Below are 24,584 nucleotides of genomic sequence, written 5' to 3'. Positions count from 1 at the left end.
AGTTTATGGATGAACAAAAACAGTTGTTCATCAGATTTATAGTGGCAAGAAGATACATCAGATATACCCTTATTAAAGATTGTTTAAACATATAAACAAATGTAGCCGAGCAAGGTGGAAATAAATTGATACAAGCATATATATATGAAGACGCTTCATAAGTAAATTGATAACACTTGGCTATGTGAAGTACAGTTCAGTACCAGAACAGAAAAAAACAATACTTTCAGATGTTCTACTTTATAGGACATCCGTGATAAAAAGAGTGTATTCGGAATCTCTTTGGTCTTGATTACATCACGCACTAATCGAATGGCAAGCGGTATGAAATTTTATTAATCCTCTAGTTACTCTACTGTCTTTTAACCTAAAATTCATAGCATAAAATTATCTTACACAAATTTCTTGGATGAACGATGTAAATTAATTTGTATTTGGTAATGTACATGGTGATTTCAAAAACCATTAATTCTAAAACCAATTTAATATATATAAACTTGGCTTAGGATTATCCATTGTGGCAATTGCCATATAATACTTATAGTATCTCTTTAAGTTGCATAATATAATACTTGTTAAGAACCGATTGCATATCATTACAATAAAAATCACCATGTCGAAGATTCCCCTAGATTCTATGCTCACACAAATTATTCATATTTTCGTGCATAATGTATGCTTTGTGTACCTATGAATCAAATGTGGAGATATAGTGTGTAGATACAGAGTGACAAAGACCATACTGAGTATTGTCAATTCGAATACCCTGTTTGAATGTTAAGTACGTGACAAATTCTGAAATTTATCAAGATTCATTTTTGTCAATATTAAAATCGTATCCTAGGAAAGATTAGGTACAGGAATAGCAAAGGTCAAAGATCTAATCAGTGTCGTGGCTTTCAATATGTTTAATACTTTTCAAATATACAACATATAACATTACACAAGAGATCACAATAATAAAACTTGTCGATAGTTCGCACTGGAGAACCTTCCATACCTGCAGGATGTATTTCAAATATTTAGCGTAAGCACATTAATTTCACTCACCTAATCTTCAAAGGTACACTCATATGGTATTTTATTTTCGTAGAACTACTCACAGAGAATGGGAAGCAGCCACATTCTTCCTTCCCCTTAAATAAATCTAACTTATTTGCACAATGTAAGTTACAAGTTCTCGGGACTTTGTGGAAGAAACGATGTAATTGAAGAAAATGTAACACAACGCAGTCCCTATTCAGATTATCTAACACACATTTTGGAGATCGTTATATACAGGGTGGGCCATTTTAATTAATCCACTGAAATATCTAAAAAATGATAAAACATAGAAGAAATGTTTGAAGTAAACGTTATATATTGCTAAGGGGGAAAACCATTTCCGCCAAAAGTACCCCTAAACACACCCAGGAAATGGGGGTAACGGGGGGTAACTTTGAAATGTCAAATGGGAACATGGGCCAAGTAATACCTCGTTCGAAAGGTCTTGGAAAACTAAGTAACGCTGTACCAAAATTTGTTTCATATGGAGCACCAGTTTCAAAATGGCCGCCATGATATAGTTCGGAAACTCCAGTAGCCGTAGTATGAAAATCATGGCAGGTAAATGAATGGAACAAAATTGAAATACGTAAACATCATAGGGAATATCGAATAGTGTGGTCCCTGTGATCCCAATGGCCTCCCTGAAGTGGTCTTGGGGGCTAACTTCAAGATTTCAAATAGTAACATGAGTCGAGTGGTACCTCGTTCGATAAATCTTGCAAAATCAAACATCTTGCAGGAGGAAACGATTGACGTGAAATGGCAGTGTTCTCAAAAGACCGCCGAAACATAGTATCAGTGTCAGAGAAAAGGTTTAGTATCCGTAGTATGAAGGCGATTGGAGATAAATCAACAGAAGAAAAACTGGAGTAGGTAACTGACGTAAGGCACATCGAGAGGTGTTGTCGGGGTGACTCCACTGAAAGGTATCCGGGGCCAACTTGAAAATTTCAAATAGCAACTTGAAGCGAGTAACATCATGTTACATAGACAAATGAATATCAAACAGCTTCTGTAAGAATATTTTCGACATGAGACACCGTTTTCAAAATGATCGCTAAGACATGGTGAATGTGTCTAAGAAAACGTCTAGTGCCCATAGTATGAATACGGGTAGAGATAAATGAAAATAACGAAAATTAAATAGGAAAACCACGGAGGCGTTCCAAGGCTCGAGAATGATACAGCAGAGATAAAAATGTTAGAGTAAAATTGCCATAATGTATAGAGAGATATCCAAGTCCTGCAAAATAATCTTTTCCTGTGCTCTGTATGTGAGCGGGGTGGAAAGTAACAGTGAAAGTTCAAATGAGAACTCTACTTTAATTCGCAAATTAAGGCTACCTTACAAATAGGTATGGTATGGTTGAAACATTTGTTTGTAAGGATGACGCTGTAGTGACTATAAAAAGGTGAAATTTTATTTGAATGGTAACGCATATCTGTATGGCTAAGTATGATTTGATACGAAAACAGAAGGAACGTTATACGAAAGAAGTTGTCGAATAATGCTGTTGCTGGAACTTACAAACGTGCTGGTTATTCGGAAAGCATTTCGGGGATATACGCACACACTGTTTCGTCCCTCAAGCTCACAATATGACATGAGTGCTAATAGTTGATCAAAATGTAACTGTGGCCGAGGGCGCCCATGTTGTGGTTTCCAAGGGAGGCAAGAAAAAGCGACATTTCAAATATAGTTTCAAATATAGTTTCAAAATTCTATTGAGTTTTCGATATTCCGAAGCACAATTTCCTCTAGGGGGCGAGAGCCCCCCTTGCCCCCCTTATGGGCGCCCTTGACTGTGGCAATCCGCATTAACTGAGTGCACTAATTCTCTATCCCTGAAGTCTGCCTTCCAAACAGCATTGGGTAGGTCAAGCGTACGCCCGAACTGTTGTCCGGTCGGACATTGAAATTTTGAAGTTAGCTCACAAGATCCCTTCAGGAAAGACGCTGGGATCGCAGAGGTCACATCATTCGATATGCCCTATGATATTTACGTATTTCAATTTTGTTCGATTCATCTACCTCCCATGATTTTCATACTACGGCTACTGGAGTTTCCGAACTATATCATGGCGGCCATTTTGAAACTGGTACTCCATATGAAACAAATTTTGGTACAGCGTTACTTAGTTTTTCAAGACCTTTCGAACGAGGTATTACTCGACCCATGTTCCCATTTGACATTTCAAAGTTACCCCCCGTTACCCCCATTTCCGGGGTGTGCGGAGGGGTACTTTTGGCGGAAATGGTTTTCCCTCTTAGCAATATATAACGTGTACTTCAAACATTTCTTCTATGTTTTATCATTTTTTAGATATTTCCGTGGATTAATTAAAATGGCCCACCCTGTATATATATATATCTTCTTGTTTGGGAGGTAATTAATTTTGTGTGTCCAAACCTTGTTTCTTTACAAATAGATGCATATTATTGAGTCTCAAATTGTAGGGATTATTGGCACATCACCACGCTGCACCTTCAAGTACGAGTTGTTAAGAATTATATCTTGTAATAGCCCATTCTGGTTGTGAAAGTTCATTGTTTTACTATTTTCTGCAAATTCTTCGTCTCATAATTAAGGAAATTACTTAACACATAGCATTCATGTAGTCGATATTCCGTTTGTTGATGTAATGAAATAGTCTTGTAAAGTTTACTAGTAGTATTACGCAGTTCATACTCTACACTCTTACGAAACGTTATGCTATTTCTGATCACGTTTAGTGTTTCGTCTATGCATAATCAGCTATGCAATTAATCTTGAGAGTCTTCGTTGAATCCATGTAGGTAAAGCAAATGGTTCCAAGCTGACTTTAAATGTAAATTTAAATGATATTCATGTACGATTTACAACCGCTAACTAGCCTAAAATGAGTTTAAAATCACAATCATTTTCAATGTTAACTTCAAAAGTACTTTTTATTTTTTTTATATTTATAAAATGTATTTTCTTAGCCTGGTATAGGCATAATATTGTGACTAGAATACTGCTACATACACAATGGCACTTTATTTGAGCTTGAAAGTTACTAAGCATTATTTAAGACCAATATACCTTAGTGACTATAGAACCTTGTCTATATTAATCGTGATAACTTAAAGATCAAATAGTAATGTGAACATTTGTTTACCTGGGATATACAATAAGATAATAGGAGTAACTTATATTTATATAACTAGAATATTGACCGGAAGTTGTTTTGTCAACGTTATCAATCCCAAATACCTGCACTGGTATGATATTATTAGTATTAAGAAGAATAAATTCCTGTTAACCTCTTGTCACATCTAAAATATATAGAGGAACAAGACCTCCTCAAATATTGCAAAGATTTAAAACTTTTACAGTAACTAACTCGATTAGCATTTTGATCGAGATCAAATTAAGCATTTATCGTCACTATTTTATATATTCAGTACATTCTTTTATTTACAATCCTAATATACCTTCTGATTTTCTGACCCTGATTTAATATTACATTTATTTCTGAAGAACATTTTCGACACTGCTAAGGTATTTGGACTCTGTGCGTGGGAGATGAACGCATGCGCATGAATGGCAGGGAAGTTCTAAGCCTTTGTGTTCAGTTTATTGATAAATCTCAGATTGTAGAGAGATTTGTATGTGGTGCCCCTGTGACTTCTACGAAGGCTGAAGTTATAAAAGATGTAATGGTTAGAGAATTTTAAAAAAAATGGTTTACTTTGTTTAAAAAATTTATGGTGCTTCAAATTTTATGTGCAATTATAAGGGAGTCCACTTTTTTAAAATAAAATTTTCCCTATGTGATATTTCTGCACTGTAGATCATATTTACTTTAACTCCGTAAGAGTTTGCGAATCCACTCCAACCGTTAAGAAAGTCGGAAATGCTGCTGGTTATATTTTTATGTTGTTTCATGTCAGTAATAAAAGACTGCCCGTCTTGGAGCCATTTGAAGTTGTAATGGTGCAGCCAGGGAAGAATACATGTCTTTTTGACTTCTGACGCTAAAATGGCTGTGATCTGTAGGCACTTTACCACTATATGTCACCGTAATATTTGGAACATATATATAATGAAGGTACAGACCTCAGGTGTTTAACAGGTGGACTATTGCTTCTGTTCAGGCAACCTTCAACAGCATGTTTTTTGCAAGTATACTCACATTTTTTGGAATCCCATATACAAAATAAGGAATTTCATAATACTAGCGCATTATGAAATTGTGATACATATTGTCTCTAAACAGCTTGAAAGAACATGTTATTATAAAAGTAAATGATATTTTTTATCTGTCAGCAAAAAATGATCAAGTCTGAAAGGAAGTTGGTTTTGTTGTCGACAGTGAAAAAAGGAAATGAAATCTTTAAGTTTTACGTTGCACGGTTATGCTAAAGGGGACGGTGATAATGAGAGATGAGTGAAATGGTGGAATGAAGAAAGTGGGTGGAAACGGGAGAACCCCGAGAAAACCCACGAGCACGGTGTTTGTCCAACACAAAGATAACTTGGCGGGAGATGGGATCGAACTCGGGACCCCAAGCACCTGTCGACAGTGATGTCGATCAAGCTAAGATGTTGCGTGTTTGTGAGAAATAGCGGAAGACAGTTGTGGAAAAATACTAGATTGAGTGTTAACGATGATTTTCAGGTGTGTTTGGTGTCACATACTGCAAACGTGATAACTTATGCGAATAAAAAGTCATTTATTTTTACCTTAAATTATATATGGTTAAACTGCAAGCGAACAGTGGTGATTATTGTTTGGATTGCCAGTTGTCTTTTGCGAATAATGTGAAAAATTATATTTTTGATATAAATGTTTTTCTATGGACTTATATTCATATGAGAGATGGTTGAAAATCGAATTCTGCTTCCAGAAGTCGTAAGCGCTAGTTTTGTAAGTCAAAATAGTTGAAAGTTTACGTTGAGTGAGTATTAGTAATGTTACTCGAGAAGTACGCTACGCAATTATCAAGAGGGTTATAGATAACATTCATTTAGCTAGGTATATTAGCTCTTAAATATGTATAAACATTAAGAGTGTATATGGCAAAACATATATAATAGAAGCCTATTATACAGAAGTCGAGATAACCCCGAGGAAAAATCTACACTCTTTCAATTAGAATCTTTGGAAAATCCCTGCTTATAAGTGATTAAATACAAATCAAATGAAAGTTTAAAATCAAAGTCTTTCGAGAAAGTTTCAAATTTAAGAGGTGAATTGAAATCCAAGGCTATGAGACCGGATTCGCTTTAAACAATAATCTCTAATATGTATACGTGGCTGATGGCGTTATTAGTGTTTTTTCTATAAACTGCAATAGAGTGCACGAAGGTATATTGTAACTCAGAGTTCGGTAGCAAAATCACCTTATAGGATGGACAATTTATAGATACAGAAACAAATGAATGAAACATCCAAAGTTTCAATTGTTGAATGACCAGCGCCAGTTCCTTGAAATATTGCAAATGATAACGAAAGTGAAATATTCCATTTGCAGCATTCAATCAAATATCGAAGATCCTGCCCTAAAATCCAAAGCCATGTTGTAAAAGATTCCAAGTTTATTTTTATTAGAAGTAACTAAATCTTAGAGGCTAAAATGAAGATATTATTATGACAAAGAAGGTGAAACGAGTCGTCAGGTTCATGTACTGCTGAAGTCAAATTCCAAATCTGGAGTCGACTTCTCCAGCCAGAATTGTTAAGGAAAACTTTAGTGTAATCAGTTAAGCGAAACTGAAACATCTTCCATCGTCGTCGGAAACACAATGATGAAAGGGACGCAACTCACTTCTGAAAAAGGTGCAGTCTGAACTAATAGCCAAATCTATGAAACGAAAAACAAAATGTCAGATTCTATCTGACACAAAAATCAGTTATAAGCGGGTGTTTGGATAATCCGGAAATGACGAAAAACAAGGAATACTGCCAGTGACATTATCCAAACCAAAGGTTATTCACTTTATGTTAACTTACATGTATAGTTAGGTAAATAACAAACTAGTATATTCAACATGATCATTGTTAATTTTTTGTAAATGTAGAGCCATGCATTACACTGAAATTTTCATACAATTAAGTAATTTTAAGTGTAAATTGGACCGATACCCCGATATTTAGAGCTACAGTTAATAAGCTCATGTTGATATTCACTGTATTATTAGTTGCAACAAGATAGCATCATTTAGTTCATGAGAAGAAAACTAAGGTTCTCACATATTTAGTATTAAGGACTGGAAGTTTCACGTCCCTCATTATGCCTTGGGATGAATGGTCAGTGAAAAAATGTTTATGAAATGGTTGTTGGATTATTATATTTGAACAGACGAACTTTGAAAAAACAAAGTAGACGGTATTGTTCATCAGTAGGGTTTGTGTGTGTGTTCTAGGACACTTTTCTCCCTCCACCCCTAACTGCCAAAAAATTATAAAGCCGCCACTGACCATAGTACTTTAACACAGTAGAATAGCACAATGTACATTGAGTAATTGCACTGCACATAGGCTTTTATGACATTTAAAATCATAAAAGCTTACATCTAAAGCTTATAACTTATAGTGCTGTCTTTGATTGAAAAATAGACTGTGTTTGGTGCAAATCAGTTCAGAAATAGCTGAATTATAAGAACATAATGCTTAATATTTTGCCCACAGTTGTTGCATATACTCTACCTCTCATTGCACACACACAAACACATGCATTCCAGTTTACAAGCCAGTTTCAGTTGAGAGAAAAGAAATATCATACATATACATGAGATTTATAGTCTCTTTCTTTTTCTTTCTTAGAACGTGACTTGGAATCCGATTCTCTTTTCCTTACATCAACATATTTTCTCTCTTTCCTTCCACAGAACTTCTAGCTAGCAGCCGTGAGAGGGCGCTGTACCAGTAACGTAGTCTCCATGAACGAGACAACGTAATACATGACGACATTGAATGCATGACGAAGTATCTCTTAGATCTCTTTCCTTTACAACTTTTAGCTAGCAGCCGTGAGATGGCGTTGTCTCGGTACGTAGTCTCCATGAACGAGACAACGTAATACATGACGTCATTGAATCCATGACGAAATATCTCTTGGGTCTCTTCTTCTCTTTACTTTTCAGCTCTGAACGACAGAGAGGTTTTCGTCGCTCAACTTTTCTCTCGTAACGGCCAGCTTTCAACCGAATGCATGTTCGCTGTTATAATCTTCATAAGCTGAGTTACCATTTAGTTCCAAAACGTACCACATACATGCGCTAGTGTTTCTCTCTTTCCTTCTCATCAGCACACAGTGATACCAGAATATTAGAATTAAATCTAAGTTGTGAGATAAAATTCTAAAAACAGGGTTGGAAATTAATTCTTTTTAACATGTCTTTCCAGAATAGATAAAATTACGAATTAAGCTATGAAATTATTACAAATGAATTACCACCAAATAAAGTAAACATGATATATTTTGAACACGATAACCAACCCTGTCATTAGTGACGTATTGGAAGGTACTTATTTTTAAAATCGTTATATCTCTGTTGCTTATTAACCGATTTTCAAAATTCAAACGACATTCGGTAGAGAAATAAATTTTGCAATTTTTTGAGTGTCCAGAAGGTTGCTTACCTTTAAGGATAGTATTTCGAAACAGCTATAATTCCGTTATTTATTAACCGATTTTCAAAACTCAAACTACAATCAATAGAGAAATAAGTATACTATCCTCTAAAAGTATTGTATGTTGCATAACCCTAAGGATATTATTACAAAAAACTCAAATATATCCATTATTCATGAATAGAACGTTAAAAATCGAATAACATAGCGCAGTGTATGTCTAAAGATCTGAGGATTTATAGTCTTGAAAGCATAAAAACACTTATATACTTAGAACATATTTAAAATTACAAGTTTCGGTACTGAAAATGGAATATTCTGCTAACTTCCCTCTCTATAGGAAACAATGATTTCTTAAACACTGTCCAGTGATCATAGTTCAAGCTGAATAGACAACCGTTAATATCAAAAACTTTTGGACTTCGGTTTGCACATTTTTCAAAATTACATTGAAGTTATTAGTAACAATAAATTTCTTTTGGGGATCCATAATAACCACTCCATTTTTTACTTCAGAAAAAAATTTTAAATTATTATTTTTTTTTTTGGATTCATTTCTAAAGTAAAACTTATGTATTTTATAACCATTATCTAAATTTTTCAAACCTTAATACTTAACAAACAGTTTATATTTTTTCGTGTCTTTCAACACTTGCTCAGTATCATCATTATATCTTTGTGGTAATAACGTCTTATATTTCTCACCTAAATGTACTAAAACTCTTTGACAATAACGATGTGTTTGAATCATGTTTCCATAATGTTATCTCGTACGGTTTACCTTTTCTAACTCATCTATGCGAAGGAATCTCAATCCTTTAACGTCATTTTTCTTATTCAAGTAAGTAGCCATAGCTTATAAGGAAAATGCTAAAATGCGTAAAAACTTGAATGGGTCCCGTAGACCCAACGTTACCATTTATGAAAGTTTCCTGAACGTTACCACTTTAGTGTTAATAAATTCTTCAGATAGGTTTTGATTTAACGATACTTCTCTCCAATGAACTCTATCTGCAAATTCTCTTATAAAGTCTTCTGATAAATCTTGGCTTTCCGAAATAATCTCCCAATCAACTTTATCAGGCAATTCTCTTATAAACTCTTTTGATAAATTTTCCATGAACATATTTCGCCCAAATTAACTTTCTGCTGATATTTAGGTATGAAGTCTTCTGTAATGTGATCATAGTTATATTCCTCCTCATAATCTTCGTAACCTATAGATAACCATTGTTCATCAGTCAGTGAATCTAACATCTCATCGGACAAGTTCATCACGTTTGCATAGAAAATGTTTTGTATAGGACACGAGTTATTTTCTTTAATAGCTTTCTTGAACAAATGTTCTAACATACCTATGAATATGCTAAAATTTATTTTGTCTTCATCATTATAGCCACCAATATCTAACTCTTTACATACACAATCAAATATAGGTTTGTAAGATAATATTTCCTTAGCACTAGTCATATTCATCTGTTAGTTTTATTCTTAGATTTTTAAAATTTATTTCATTTTTTGTTTTCTATATAATAAATATGGAGAAACATTTTGATTTATTACATGGCAGACTTAAACTAATTCACGAAGATCTTAAATTCTTCTAGAGAAGCACTACTAGAGAAGCAAGCACTGTTAATAGAGAAGCAAATACTGTTAAAGGAAAAAATATTAATAACACAAAAAAATTCTGATTTAAGTAGTGATGAATACGAATATGATAGTGATGATTGTGGCGATGGGTAAATTTACAAAAATGATTGAGTTTTAAAATGTGTATATGTAACTTTGATGGGTTATTCCCATAAAAGCTCTATAGTAACACATCGAGAAAAACATATATAAGCAATGGCAGGCGCGTGCAAGTGTTAAAATGATGTCTTAAAAATTGACTGAAAATGATTTTAAAAAAAATTGGTGAAGATAAAAAATTGAAGAGTAATAATACGATTTTCTATATAATAAATAAGATGAGTAATTATAATAGATTTACTGTAGTAGAGTTTAGACGACAATGTTTAGAAGTTTTCCGTAACAAATATATTCTATAAGTAGAAGAAAAATAAAAATACTGGCTACTACATTCGAATTATTAATTTAATTGGTGTTATTGAAACGACTTAATTCGCATTTTCGAGTATGTGTTACATTTGTAAGTGGCTTAATGGTATTTGTCATATTGATCTATTGAGTGAGAAATTTAAATCAAATTCGCTCAAATATAGTGATAACAGTACATGGATATATTAATCCCATTCGAGTGTTAGCAAACCAATTAGTAGCCTTCAAAGTGGTTTCATATATACATATTTTTGGATTGATAATCTTAAATGTATTGTACAAGAAAAAATCGCTATGGAAGCAATCATTTTTAGATGCACAAAGTATGGTAAGTTTTCGATTTGTTATTCAATATGCTTAGTCTCATGATTTTCCCTGAAATACATATTTTGATGTAAAACTATTTTTTTTCTTAATTCTACATTACATCCAATCAATTTAAACTCTTAGATTTTCATTTCTTAATGACATTATTGGTATGTAATCAATCAGTACATATCCAATAGCGATAGTCTTTGTGAGAATAATTTAACTTCACTCAGACTACGTTACAACGCTTAAAATTTCCAAGTTCATGATGAGCTTTTCTCCTCAAAAAAGTTTTAGTAGTAGTCGCTAATGGTTTTATACATACGTTGATGTTGAATTGATTAACATTCTTTTCCAACTAACGATGTTCAAGATTTTATACCTACACATTGTGAAAGTGTCGGGAGAAAGGGTTAAAATTGGGGGTGACTACTGAAAAAGCTATTGTGGCTCGGTACACACAACGTTGCGAAACATTCACCCACGGCAATTACTAGAAGAAGGCTTGCAAGCAAAGTGACACCCGTAGTGCTAAGGGGGGTCCATCAAGTGCTAAGAAAATCTCCCGACTCAACAGATGGAGTCCACAGATATGGTCCAAAATATGGTCCACAGACTTCACTTGGCACCCTCAAAAGTGAACAAAAAATGCAAGCGCCTCAGGTTGAAGTGTCCGAAAGCCCATGTACATAATCTTCTATCTCGCTTTTTGTCGAACGTAAGACGAACTGCAGGAAAATCTGTATCAAAGGTACCTGGAGTCTTACAAATGGAAAGTCATATATCCATATCACAGCTGGTGGTCAGATTTGGGCGACCACATACCGTGATCAAGGATGTTATAAATTAAGGGATCTGTTTATACGTATCTTTATCCTGAATGAAGCCAAAAAACCTCAAAGAACTCAATGAAGCAAAAAAAAAAAAAAAAAAAAAAAACAGCCAAGCATCGTTTGAGCTGCTACCTTTGATTGTCTACTCTGACATGATTGTTCGCTGGGAACATTGCTATTTTAGTGATGCTGAGCAGGCAGAGTAGGTGTCGCAAAACTGTAACGTATGGCTTCACGATTTTGCTGTATGGGCAGATAATCAATTTTATAACATCCTTGACCATGACATTGACGGCAAACGGCGCAGCAACTTTGTTTGTCAGTGCAGGGAGTTTCCCTCGAGGATTTATGGTTGTTACGGGATTGGGATATGAGGGTACGTTCATGATACGCAAGATCCAAGAAAACCTGAAGGTTAATACCAAATATTTCCAAGAATCCATCCTGATATTTACCTACCGGAGATATATCCCAGAATTACATCTAATAGATCTGGACCAGGTGATGATCCATATGGACAGGGCTTTGACTTATACGGCCAGAACATCACTACGTTTTAAGTAGGAAGTGGCAGGGGAATAAGTATTTCCTGTCATTCTGTTTGATGTCGTTTGCTGTATTATGTCTGTATTTTGTTTACAAGTGGAGATTTACTAGTATGAAACAATAACACGTGCTATTAAAGCTCGTATCATTCTCAAAAAAAAAAAATCCCTCAACTACCCTAACCTCTGCCCATACCCACTATCGCTGACGCGCGTTCTCCCTTCGGAGGAATCCCCGCGCGGGCCCACAAGCTTCGCCCTGTCAGACTCGGTTAGATTGCATTTTGCTATTTAGTCGCCACACAGCACAGATTGATTTGTGTCTTTTTGCGCTATTTTTATGCTACACATCTGGAAGCCGTATTTATACGCAAATCGTAACAAAAATGTAATTTTCAACAACTAGTTCTAGAGGTCTCTTTGAATTTTATTTATGCCAAGTAAAATATATTTCGCCCCGTGGAAACCATCTAGAGGACAATAGAAAGGAAATTGTTGAAACAATTATAATTTTCAAAGATTTTTGTCTAGTATTGCGCCACAAGTAAACCTGTACACAAGAGTGTTTAATCACTACTTCATTTCTCCTGTATTTGTTTTCAATTGGAAGTTTTCGCTCACATGTGAACTAGACCTTCGGTACATATCCTAGTAGGTTACTAAAGAGACACTAAATGCTAGAGAATACTAAAGAAACACAAACCTTGTCATGGCACTAAGCATTATGAGAAATTGTCCACGTTTCTCTAAGATAATTATCTTCGCTTTTTGATATTTAGGCTTAAAACTTGTGTCAAATCCAAACTTGCGTTCGTGCAGGATTACTTTCGGAAAATTGTAATTATTTCACTAATTTCTTTCTTATTGCTTCTAAAATATTTCCATTGGGCGACATGAAAATATCACACCTGGCATAGATAAAATTATTAACTGGTTCTAGCAGCCAAAGTGTTCTTTAACCTCCAGTTCGTTACCGATTAATTTTTTCGGTGTAGTACTCACCGCGCTGACGTTTCTTTCGTGGAGTACGGATTTCTGTTTGGAAATAGCGTTCTTTTCATTGTGTTATAGGGGTGCAGCTTGTATACAACCTCGCTTTATTCAGTATTTTTGCCACAAGGAAACGTCGCGAACGACTTTCTTATTCTATTATGCAACAACTATTCACAAAAAGACAAAGTCAAGTTATCGCCTCTAGCAGTAAGCAAAGGATCTTAATCTAAAAATTATGCAAACTAACCTAAATTTAGGGATTTACTGTTTTATCACAGGACCCATTTGAAAATCGAAGAAAATGTACCAAAACGTAGTCCAATCGGTTGTATTTGGCTGGATTAGATTAAGTTACGTTCGAATACTTTACATTAGGTTAAGGGCATAAAAACTAGAGTGCAAAAAACACAAACTAATCTGTGCTAGTCGGGGGCGGATCCAGGACGGACTTCTGGGGGGCGGTAGATTGTAATACTACTTAGAGCTACTTTTAAGATCTCCAAACTCTGGAATGGGTCTCATTTATATACTAAAATAAGAAAGTTAACTCTTTTGGGAGGGGATGATTGCCTTGATAGCCCCCTGGATCCGCTCCTTGTGCAAGTTGGACACTATAAAGCACTAATTCTATATAACTGAGTCATAGCAGGGCAACGCTGTTGGGCTCGCGGGCAAGGTTCCCTGGATGCGGGTTAGTATATATATATATATATATATATATATATATATATATATATATATATGATTCAGGACAATTTTTGACTATTTCAAAAAACCTAAAGCATTATAATACTTCTTCAAAGCATAAGAGGGCAAACACCCTTAACCCCCTGAGAACAATAAACATTTCTACACGTGTATGACTCAAAACTCTCAAACACCAAAAAGTAACATATTCTTCAAAAATATACCCCCCACAAAAATAAAAATATTCATTAAAAAAGCGTACAAAGAACACTTTAAAAATCACATTACAATCTCGTATATACTCCACCATTCACAATATTGCGAACTCCCTTAACACACAATTACCCACATAGAAACTCAAGACATACCAACTCATTCACAAAAGAGTCAGTGCTAATAACACAATGGATTATATCGAAGATATAACATTTGCGATCTCCGGGAAAAAGTTGGAGACTGATAGCAAATGCACAGAGTTCTTCAAAAACAGAGGAGTGAAGATGAAAGGTAAGCAAATACTTCTATGTATTAAAAATATATTGGACCAGTAATCTAAACCCTTCCCGGGCTCGCGCGTTAGCGCGGGTGGCGTCCGAATGGAGCAGGTGCGTCAGCGACGCTAGGTATACGCATAAGAGAGGGTAGTGAAAACATGTGTGCTTTGCTAACCCCACATGTTTCAATATCACTTGTTACGGTTTTGATACTAGTAACGCTTGAGTTGCAAGCATAAAATATATTTTAGCACACATTGCCGTTGAGTTAAAAGACACTTACCTTAAAAACCAAAACTTGTAAACTTTTGCAATTTCAAGAGGAAAATCGTGCCCTACAGTTTCGATAATTGTTGCTCGTTCTTTTAAATAAAAATTAAATGAAATCTCTAACGTTTTTGTTTCACGGTTATGCCGCTTAAGCAAAAGAAGACGGTGATGAGTAATGAATGAAATGGTGAAATGAAGAAAGTGGAAAGAAACGGGAGAACCCCGAGGAAACCCACGCACACGGTGATTGTTTACCACAAAGTTTTCTTGGCAAAAGCTGTGATTAAACCCGGGACACCAAGCACCAGAGGTAAACGCTCTACCACTGAGCCAAAGCAGCCCCTACCATTGTAATCGAGATTTTGATATATCTTAGGGAGTCCGTGAAGGTAAGCAGAAAGGTAACAAATATAATCGAAGTTGACAAACCGATTGGGCTAGGTAGTACCATTTAAATCACTTTCTTTGATGTCCCTCCCCGCAAATTTTAAGGTAGAGACGCCAGTGTGTGGGTGCTATCGACCATCGAAGCAAGGAAAATTAATGCGCACATTTTATTAAATTCATGATTGACTTTTGGTGATAAACTCAGCAGTTGGCAACCATGCTCGCACTCTTTCAGTACATGACATCTCTTCGACGCCACAATCTGACCTTTCTTTGGAATGTGTGTGTGTGCAGAGCAATAGTTCTTTTTCTCGAAGACATTGGAACTTCCGGTTGTGTAGTTTCGAGAACATTCCAGAAACTACTGGATCATTTCGTATTTCCGGTGATTTTCTAAAGCTAGTGATGATTGGACGACTTTTCAATTACTGACCAATCAGGAACTGCGATACGTCGCAAGTATACTCTTCTCACGTGCTTTGTGCAACCAAGAACTGCGCCAAGTATTCAGGACCTGAAAGTTGACGCATGAAACACGCGTCCTGAGTAAGGGAACTACTATTTGGAAAAAGTGGAAATTAACCGATAATACGAGTCTAGTTAGTGCATAAGAACAAGTTTAAAATGTAATGAATACAACGACGTAGTAATTACAGTGTTGAACAAGGGAGTTTTGATCGAATAAGAAGCTTCATTAGGCCCAAACTCAATATTCCCAGGGAGGACAATGTGAGCAGCATACCACCATTAGGGACGTGAAATTCGTAAGTAATACCAACTAATCTTCCAGAAGGAATTATCAAGCGACTAGAGCGAGCACTATCCGAAACTTGTCTGACACAGGAATACATCAACCGATTGGTGTCAAAGTGATCGTGTCTTTTTAATTGTGATTAATACGCCAGATACATCGTCTTCAACTAACAGTGAGCATTCGATTCAAAAAAATATATAAATAAATAATAAATGAATACGTGTAACTAGCAGGCCACACAACAGAGCTAGCTCGCATGCGTATAAGTATTTTGTGTATATGATTTCATATTTACGAACGATGTTTAGCTAGATAGGGAATTCTATAAAGAAAAGTTATCATTTAATATGTACTAGTTTTTGATGTTGTTGTGTGTTTAATACGAATAACAAGAGCGTTGTCTTGTGTTGCTAATACTTAATACTTGTTGTTCACTTCAGTTCATGTGTAAATTGATACCGACCAGTGCATGTAAGACTATCAATTTTACTTTTTCTTAAATATGAATAGTTAATAACTAAGTCCCGGCATTTTAATCTTTTTGTTTTCCTTTTAGTTTGTTTGCTGTTATTGTTAGTATTGAATACCGACGCGAGAGCAGGTTGCGGAATGTACCCATCACTCCAATCGTGTGTGTAGTGAACTATCCCTCGCGGTAAAACATCAATTGATACGAGAGAGATAAAGTTAACATTTCTTTTTTTTATTTTAATCTTTGTTCTTGGATAGTTCGAACGCGACCTAACACGTTGTTACCAACCCTTCTACTTGAGTCGTTCCCAAGCTTAAGTTGAGGTTGGCAAAGCATGTATATGCTTCCGGGTGAGGGGGATGATTGGGAAGACTTTTAATTCAGAATCAATGTAACTAAAAGACGTAAGATAAGGTTGTGTGACCTCCTTCACCTAAGCGATAGCATATTTAATTGGTGTTTCCGCCCGGGACATATTTACAATAGTGTGACCTTGTTTGTTTTTATTTTGCACTCGTATTAATAAGTAAAACAAAAAGTAAGATACGCGACGAATTTGTGCATTACTCAAGTGTGTTTTACCTTTAGTAGTTGTTGATTGTGTGTTTTGTTATGTTTATGTTCCTTTAGAGAAATTATTAGTGACCCATAGAGTGAACTTTTAGCTTGAGTTAGAGAAATCATTAGCTTTCTTTAATCATTGATTACTGAACTTGTACAAAATGTCAGAGTCCGAGAAATTAAAGAATATGCTTACAGCTTTATTCGAAAAGCAGTCCGCACAGCTCAATGACACAATCGAGGGTTTGAAAAAGGAACAGGTAGAAAGTGTTGCTAGTTTGAAGGAAAATATAGCGAGTTTAAAAGAGAATGTTGAAAGTTTGAAAGAAGAGAAGGCAGAAAACGTTGCTAGTTTGAGGGAAAATTTAGAAAGTAAATTGGAACAAGTTGGTAAGGATGTTTTGCAAACTAATAATGTTGTTGCTCAAATCACTACGCGTATTCAGGCCATGGAAGATAAAATAGAGGAATATAAAAATGAGTGTAGATCAAATTATGAGTCCGTGCAGGCACAGGTTGAAAATTGTAGGGCCGAGATAGTACAAGACCGCGTAAACAATCAAGAGAAGTTTCAGGAAGCAAAAGATAGGCAGGTATTATTAGCACTCAATACAAACAGATATCATGCCCAGGTAGAGGAGCGCATTTCCGAATTTCGAGCAACCATTGACACCGATGCATTCATGCATTCATGCGGGAAGCGATGATTGGTTTACGAGAACAGCGCGGTGAAGTAAATGAAATACGGGATGACATGGTAGAAATTAAGAAAGCAGCCAACGAATATAAAGAGGAAATTACGCATGTCGCAGCAAGGGTAAATAAACTAGAGTCGCACACATTTCAGTCCATTCAACAAGTCATAGAGCAAGTACAGAATATCCCCACGCGAACTGTCGTAAAAGCGGAAGTGAATCAGGAAGTGAATAATCGCGTTTTGAAGTTAGAGCAAGAGTTGAATAATTTACGGAGTAATCAGTTTAGTCGCGGACCTGACCCTTCCTCACGAGAGACCGACGAAAAATAGCGAATACGATAGTGGTAGTGAAGGTTACGAATCCGATCACTCGAATAGTAAGGGGAAGAATAATACATCTTTCGCGAAAACAAGTAAACCTCGACGCCGTATTACAATCCAAGAAATACGAGACCTACCGACATATAGTGGGATGCCAGATAAGGAAACTGCACGCTCATACTTACGTGATTTACAGCACAAGTTGGACCTGTTGAATGTGCACAAAGACGCAGTGTTGCCGGTACTACCGAGTTTACTGCAGAACCCATGTTTGGAGTGGTTTCGAACGCGTCAACATTTGTTTACCACTTTCGAGGAATTTAGCCATGCTTTAGTTAACGCATTCGAATCTGAAGCAATCGTAGTAAGTAGGCTGACCGCGTTGCGAAATACTTCCTTTGACCCAAGAGTGCACGGTTCAGTGTTAGAATTTGCGACCACTCAATATCGTGCATTAAGTGATTTGAATCCTGAAAGCACCACGGCGAAAATATTAGCTAGTATTGTACCTACGTTGCAATACAAATATCGGGAAATGTTTGCGTTTTATCCATGCACAGATTTTGCGCAATTTATTGCTAGTGTCAAACGTCTTGAGTCTTTACGATTGCCGAACGAAAAAGGTTACAAGCGTGAAGGTAACAGTTATGAGAACCGTAACAAACCGTATCAGGCGGTCCGGGTACAGTATAGTAGACCAACTAGAGAGAGACCCAATAATAGTAATAATAGTCCACAGAACGGTAGAAATTCTGAACAAGGCAATTTTAGGAGAAACGATCGAGAGAACAGGCGTGAACAGCAATTTACGAATGATGCGCGCGCGAGGAATGAACGATCAAATCACAACACTAGGCCCCAACGCAGTAACCATAACTCTCGTGAGTTTGGGAACCGCTTCAATTGGAGAAGGGGAAACAACAGCAATAATAGAAATAATAGACCTGGCTTGAATTTTCAGTCAAATAATGAACGGCAAAATTGGCGAGAGCGCACGCCCGAGCGAGATGGTGGGCACACGTCCGATCATAGTCAGCAGGGAAACTAAGATCCGATGGGCACGAAGGGGTCGCGTCCATCGAAGATGATTCGTTTCTAAATTCCCCGAATGTCATCCGTGTTAGGAATTATACATTCGCAAACGACGATGTCCTAGACAGTGACGGACGAAGCGATGTAGAGGAAGATAATTATGAAAGAGAATTCGTCACCGCTTATGTTCGGAATTATTCTGCGTACATAGAAACAACAGCTAATGACATTCCAGTTAAAACCCACCTCGATACAGGTGCTGACGCCTCTTTGATCTCGTACGAATTTTGGAAAGAAATAAGCAAAGACATTTCCGCACCCAGGTTAAAAACAGCTGCCGACGTTCTTTTGGTCGATTACAGTGGCCGTTTCAAAAGAAAGTGCAAGGGTAAAACTACAGTGCCAGTTCAGATTGACGTATTAATGTCTTCACTCGAGTTGTATGTCGTGCAAGATTTAAACGAACGTTTCATTTTGGGTGTCAACGCGGTTTCACAATTACAGAGTATTGTTGATTTTAGTCAGGGAACATTCTCATTGGAACACGAACACGTTACTCCCCGTTCCGGTGCAATCCACGTCGGATGATAGTGATGAGGAAATAAATGACAGCAGCAATATTAAAATAGCATCAGCATATTAACCGTGTAGGAGTTAATGAAGGAGAAACCTTTCAAAAGCAGGTTGCCACAGACGAGCAGATTATTAATGCGGTTCCGAGAGCGGATGGGTTGACTCAGCCCCAGCGAAATCAGTTGTTAGACTTGCTATTCAGATATAGGGAAATATTCACTAATTACCCCGGGAAGTGTAAAGGATTTGTATATAAGGCAGAAATTAAAACTTCGGAAGCATTAGTAAGGAAGCCATATCCCATCCCTTACAAGGCCATTCCATTTGTTAGAAACGAACTTCAAAAATTACTACAGTTGCAAATCATAAAACCAAGCCAGAGTATACATAGTAACCCACTTTTAGTAGTACCTAAAAAGAATAATCAATTACGTCTTTGTATCGATTTACGCATGGTAAATAAGCATTCCGTATTACGACAAGTTAGGCCAGAGCGCATTGAAGATTTACTCGGAAGGAAAGAAATTTACCACGGTTATTGATTTACAACAAAGTTATCTGCAAACTGAACTTCATCCAGATTCTCAATCATATTTTGCCTTTAATTTCGAAGGTTTATGTTATCAATATCAGCGAGTGGCGTTCGGATGTCGAAACGGATCATCCGCTTTAAACGCGATGATGGCACTTGTCTTAGGGCCCGAGTTGCATAGTAAAATCATTCGATACGTAGATGACAATTTGGTAATGACCAATAGTTTTGAAGAACATTTACAATTATTAGCCGAAGTATTTCAGAAGTTCAAAGAACATGGAATCACTTTAAATATCGATAAATGTTTGTTTTGCGCTAATGAAGTCCCATTTCTAGGATATGTAGTTAGCAAGGAAGGCACACGAAAAGATGAACGTAGTATAACAGCCGTACGGGATTTACCAAAACCAACTAATATTAAAACTTTACGGTCAGTGTTAGGGTTATTCTCTTGGTCTAGGTAATTTGTTCCCAACTTTGCGATGAAAGCCGCTCCATTATATGATTTGTTGAAACAGAAAAAGAAATGGCAGTGGAGTGAACAATGCGAAATGGCGTTTAATCAAATCAAGCAGGATATTTGTAATAACATCATGTTAGCACATCCAGATTTCACAAAAGATTTTTACGTGCAATCTGATGCCGCACAATCCGGAATCGGAAGTATCCTCTGGCAAAAATACGGCGACGAAAAACGTATCATACAATGCATAAGTAGAACGTTAACACCTACCGAACAGAAATATTCAACCACAGAAGCTGAGTGTCTTGGGGTCATCTTCGCAATTAGAAAATGGAAATCAATGTTGTTGGGTAATCACGTGATTATTGTCACAGATCATCGTGCGTTGTCGTATTTAGATCGCGTTAAACCTTGGAATAATCGTTTACTCAGATGGGCCGTTGACTTTGCAAGAATTAAGCTATGAGGTACAATACATACCTGGTTCTGAAACACTATAAGCGATACATTGAGTAGGCTCTTCCGCACCCATGAACACCGCCTACTGAATGTTCACACTTTCCAAGTATTACAGGAAGAAGTTATGAACATAACACCTGAAAGGTTAGCTGCACTCCAACGTGAATGTTCCGATTACGCTAACGTCATTGCTGTTTTAGAGGGTAATGCAGACGAAACGGAATTTAAGAATGGTAGATCGTGGAAAAAGTTTTACAAGCTGGATAATCATATTTTACTAGTTCGAGATTTTCATCAACCAGATCAATGGAAAATTTGTGTCCCTCCAGCACTCACACGAAATATTTTAGTTGCGTATCATACCGATATTCACCACCCAGGCGTTGAAAGGACTTTTTCTATAATTTCCAAAGCATTCCATTGGAAAGGATTGCGAACAGCTGTTAAAAACTTTATTCGCGATTGTATTACTTGCCAACGTATGAAACCAGACCAACATCCACCTGCTAAGTTGATGAATACAATACCAGTAAATGCAACTCGTGACGCAATTAGCATAGATTTTCTAGGAAGTTATCCTACCCGCCAAACTCAGAAAAGATTCGCTTTAGTAATAATGGATCTTTATACTCGGTATTGTACTGCGTTTGCTTTGCGTACGTCAACAGCGAAGGCTGTAGTAAGGTGCTTGGAAGAATTTTATTTCCCCATGTTAGGATTAGTCCGAGTAATTATCACTGACAATGCAGCTGTATTTCATTCGAAACAGTTACTAAAAGCTATGAAAAAGTATAATGTAGTTGTTCGTGATAGTACCCCGTACCATCCCATGGCATCGTTAGTGGAAAATGTTAATAAGAACCTAGTGCAAACTCTCAGAACTTTGTGTTCGTCATCTCATAAAGAGTGGACTGAACACCTGACACAAGCAGTGTTGTTGTATAATTATTCTATCTCCCAAAGTCTTGGTGTTTCTCCTGGCAGTTTACATTTAAACATCAATTCGTCACGACCCACATTTTGGTATAAACGTACAGGAGGCGATTACGACTGAAGATTCGATTAATTGGAGTAATAAGCTTGTTATGGCCGATTTGCGTAGAAAACGGAAGATTGCCGCACGTAATGTAAAATAGAATCAAACCCAACAGGGAAAGAGACTCGTTGTTAAGGGAGACTTAGTGTTTGTTAGGCAACGAAATGTAAGCAGTCTTGTTAAGAAGGAAATAGCAAAGTTCTTTGAAATATTTCGGGGGCCGTAAATTTGTACTTCAGTTACCAGTAACGATCGTGCTGTTGAATTATGGGACCCATACAATGGTCAGAGTATTGGTTTCCACTCCATGGACAGAGTAAGAATTTGGAACCCCACCCCAAAGACCTATAATACTTGGATTCTCATGGCCAGAAAACATTTACCTGAAGCACAAGTAGCTAAACTCAAAGATGTTCCTTACCATCCATCAACGCATGAAAAGCTATTACCATTGCTGTACCCAGAAGTAGATATTGTTAGTCAGCCTGATGAAATCAATGAGGGTAACCCAGAAACACTGTTAAAACAGACTTGTGTTAAGTTGCAACACTGTGATCGCTTAGAATACTTTTTACGTAAGTTGGGTGATTTATATATCACACACTATTGCAAAGACTCCACCGAATGGTCTGACGAGTGTATTAAAGCCATTATGACTAATTTTTCCAGTGGATTACAATTGCTTCATTGAAAAAAAAAGAGAGAGCTAGGAACCTCACCAATCCGTATGTTTAGGGATTTCTCTTACAGCTTACCAAAGAAGATTATCCATCCGCCCAGCCACATTTCTCACCATTATAACAGGTACGTGAGGCAATAAGCGTGTTTAATAAAATCTTATTTCAGGATTAATCCAGATTGAGGATGACCACGAGAAGGAAGAGACCCAGGAAGGATGATCAAAGGAAAAGAAAGGTAAAAATAAATTGAAATTAGTTCGCGAATTTGCTTTGATTCAAAAATCTTATAACCACAACCCATTTTTAACCATCGCTAGTTTTGTGTGGACGCTACCACAGTCATGGAATTTCAATAATTTTTTTGTGTATTTGTGTTTATTTCAGGATAAAGGAGTCAACATCTGAATAAAGTTACGCCTATAGCATTTTGTGTTGTTTTATTATCATAATATTAAGAAATGTGAATTTTGAAACCTGTTAACCCTATTTTAATTCTTATTAGGAATCTTAGAGATTAGTTAGGTACCCTTAGAGACTTTGATAGGATCTTTAGAGAGCGTACATCATGAGTGTGAATACATGCATACTTAAAAGTATCTGCCAATATCTTTGTTTAGTTTGTTGGTGGAAACATGTAAACACAATTGTATGTTATAGTATGTCTTGAAAAAAATGTGTGTTTCTTTGTTAATGATTCTTTTCCATTTAACGTCTTTGTCATTGAACATACATAAGAATACGGTAAATTCATGGAATCAGATTGGTTATACATTGGAATGCCACAATTCTAAAACATTATTAAATGTGATTTAAAAAAAAAGAAATAGGAGAAAATAAGGTTGAAAATAACAAATCTGGTTACAAATTTATTCATACGTATAGTTATTATGTAAAGTCAATAAGTATTTATTTTGACTACTAATTAATTAATTAATATTACTAAAATTTGAAATTTAGTACAATTTTTTAAAAAAAATAATAACGTTACGAGTTAAGAAGAATGAAGAGGTTAAAATGTAATCTCACTATTGTCTTTCAAAATTACAGTGACGAAATCGGGATGGCGTCCGATTGGTCCTCAGCTAGTGTGCAATTTTGGCCATTAGTTACTAACACTTCGAAATTCCATTTTGGCTTTTGACGTTTAATATATATATATATATATATATATATATATATATATATATATATTAATTCATTGACGCATAACATTTGGACATTTTATTAGATATTTATTTTTTTAATTGACGTAAAGGAAATTCTAAATTGTGATTATTTGGATTTTAGGAAACCGTTTTCTTCTTCTTTTCTTCGGGGTGCACCGTATTCATAAAATAAAATAATGTATTATTCTCATGTGAATATGGAATGTAAAAAGGTCATCATGTCATTTGGGAAGGATTGTTATATTATTTTATGGGTACGATGGACCCAATGATCATCGATACATTTTGGTATCGATAGGTAAATTGTTTGTTTTAATTAGGTAGCGATTACCTATAATAAAATTCGCACATAAAAATGGAATATATATATAATATAAATTGGTTATAAAACATTATGGAAATTAGATAATCAATATTATTATCAGCCTTGAATTCATTAATGTCGGCGATTTTGAGTAAAAATTTGATAAATATTGTTTTAAAGTAAATTTATTTTTGGAAATGGAAAATGTGAATAATAATTGTTTAAAGTAGAATCAAGTAAACCACAAATATGACATTCTAATTTATTAAATGATGTTTGTCGGATGTAACGATTAATTTAGGA

This window comes from Thermobia domestica, chromosome 4, assembly GCF_964235325.1.
Source record: "Thermobia domestica chromosome 4, izTheDome1.hap1.1, whole genome shotgun sequence".
In the NCBI taxonomy this organism is placed as follows: domain Eukaryota; kingdom Metazoa; phylum Arthropoda; class Insecta; order Zygentoma; family Lepismatidae; genus Thermobia; species Thermobia domestica.
This window is presented reverse-complemented; position numbering follows the sequence as displayed.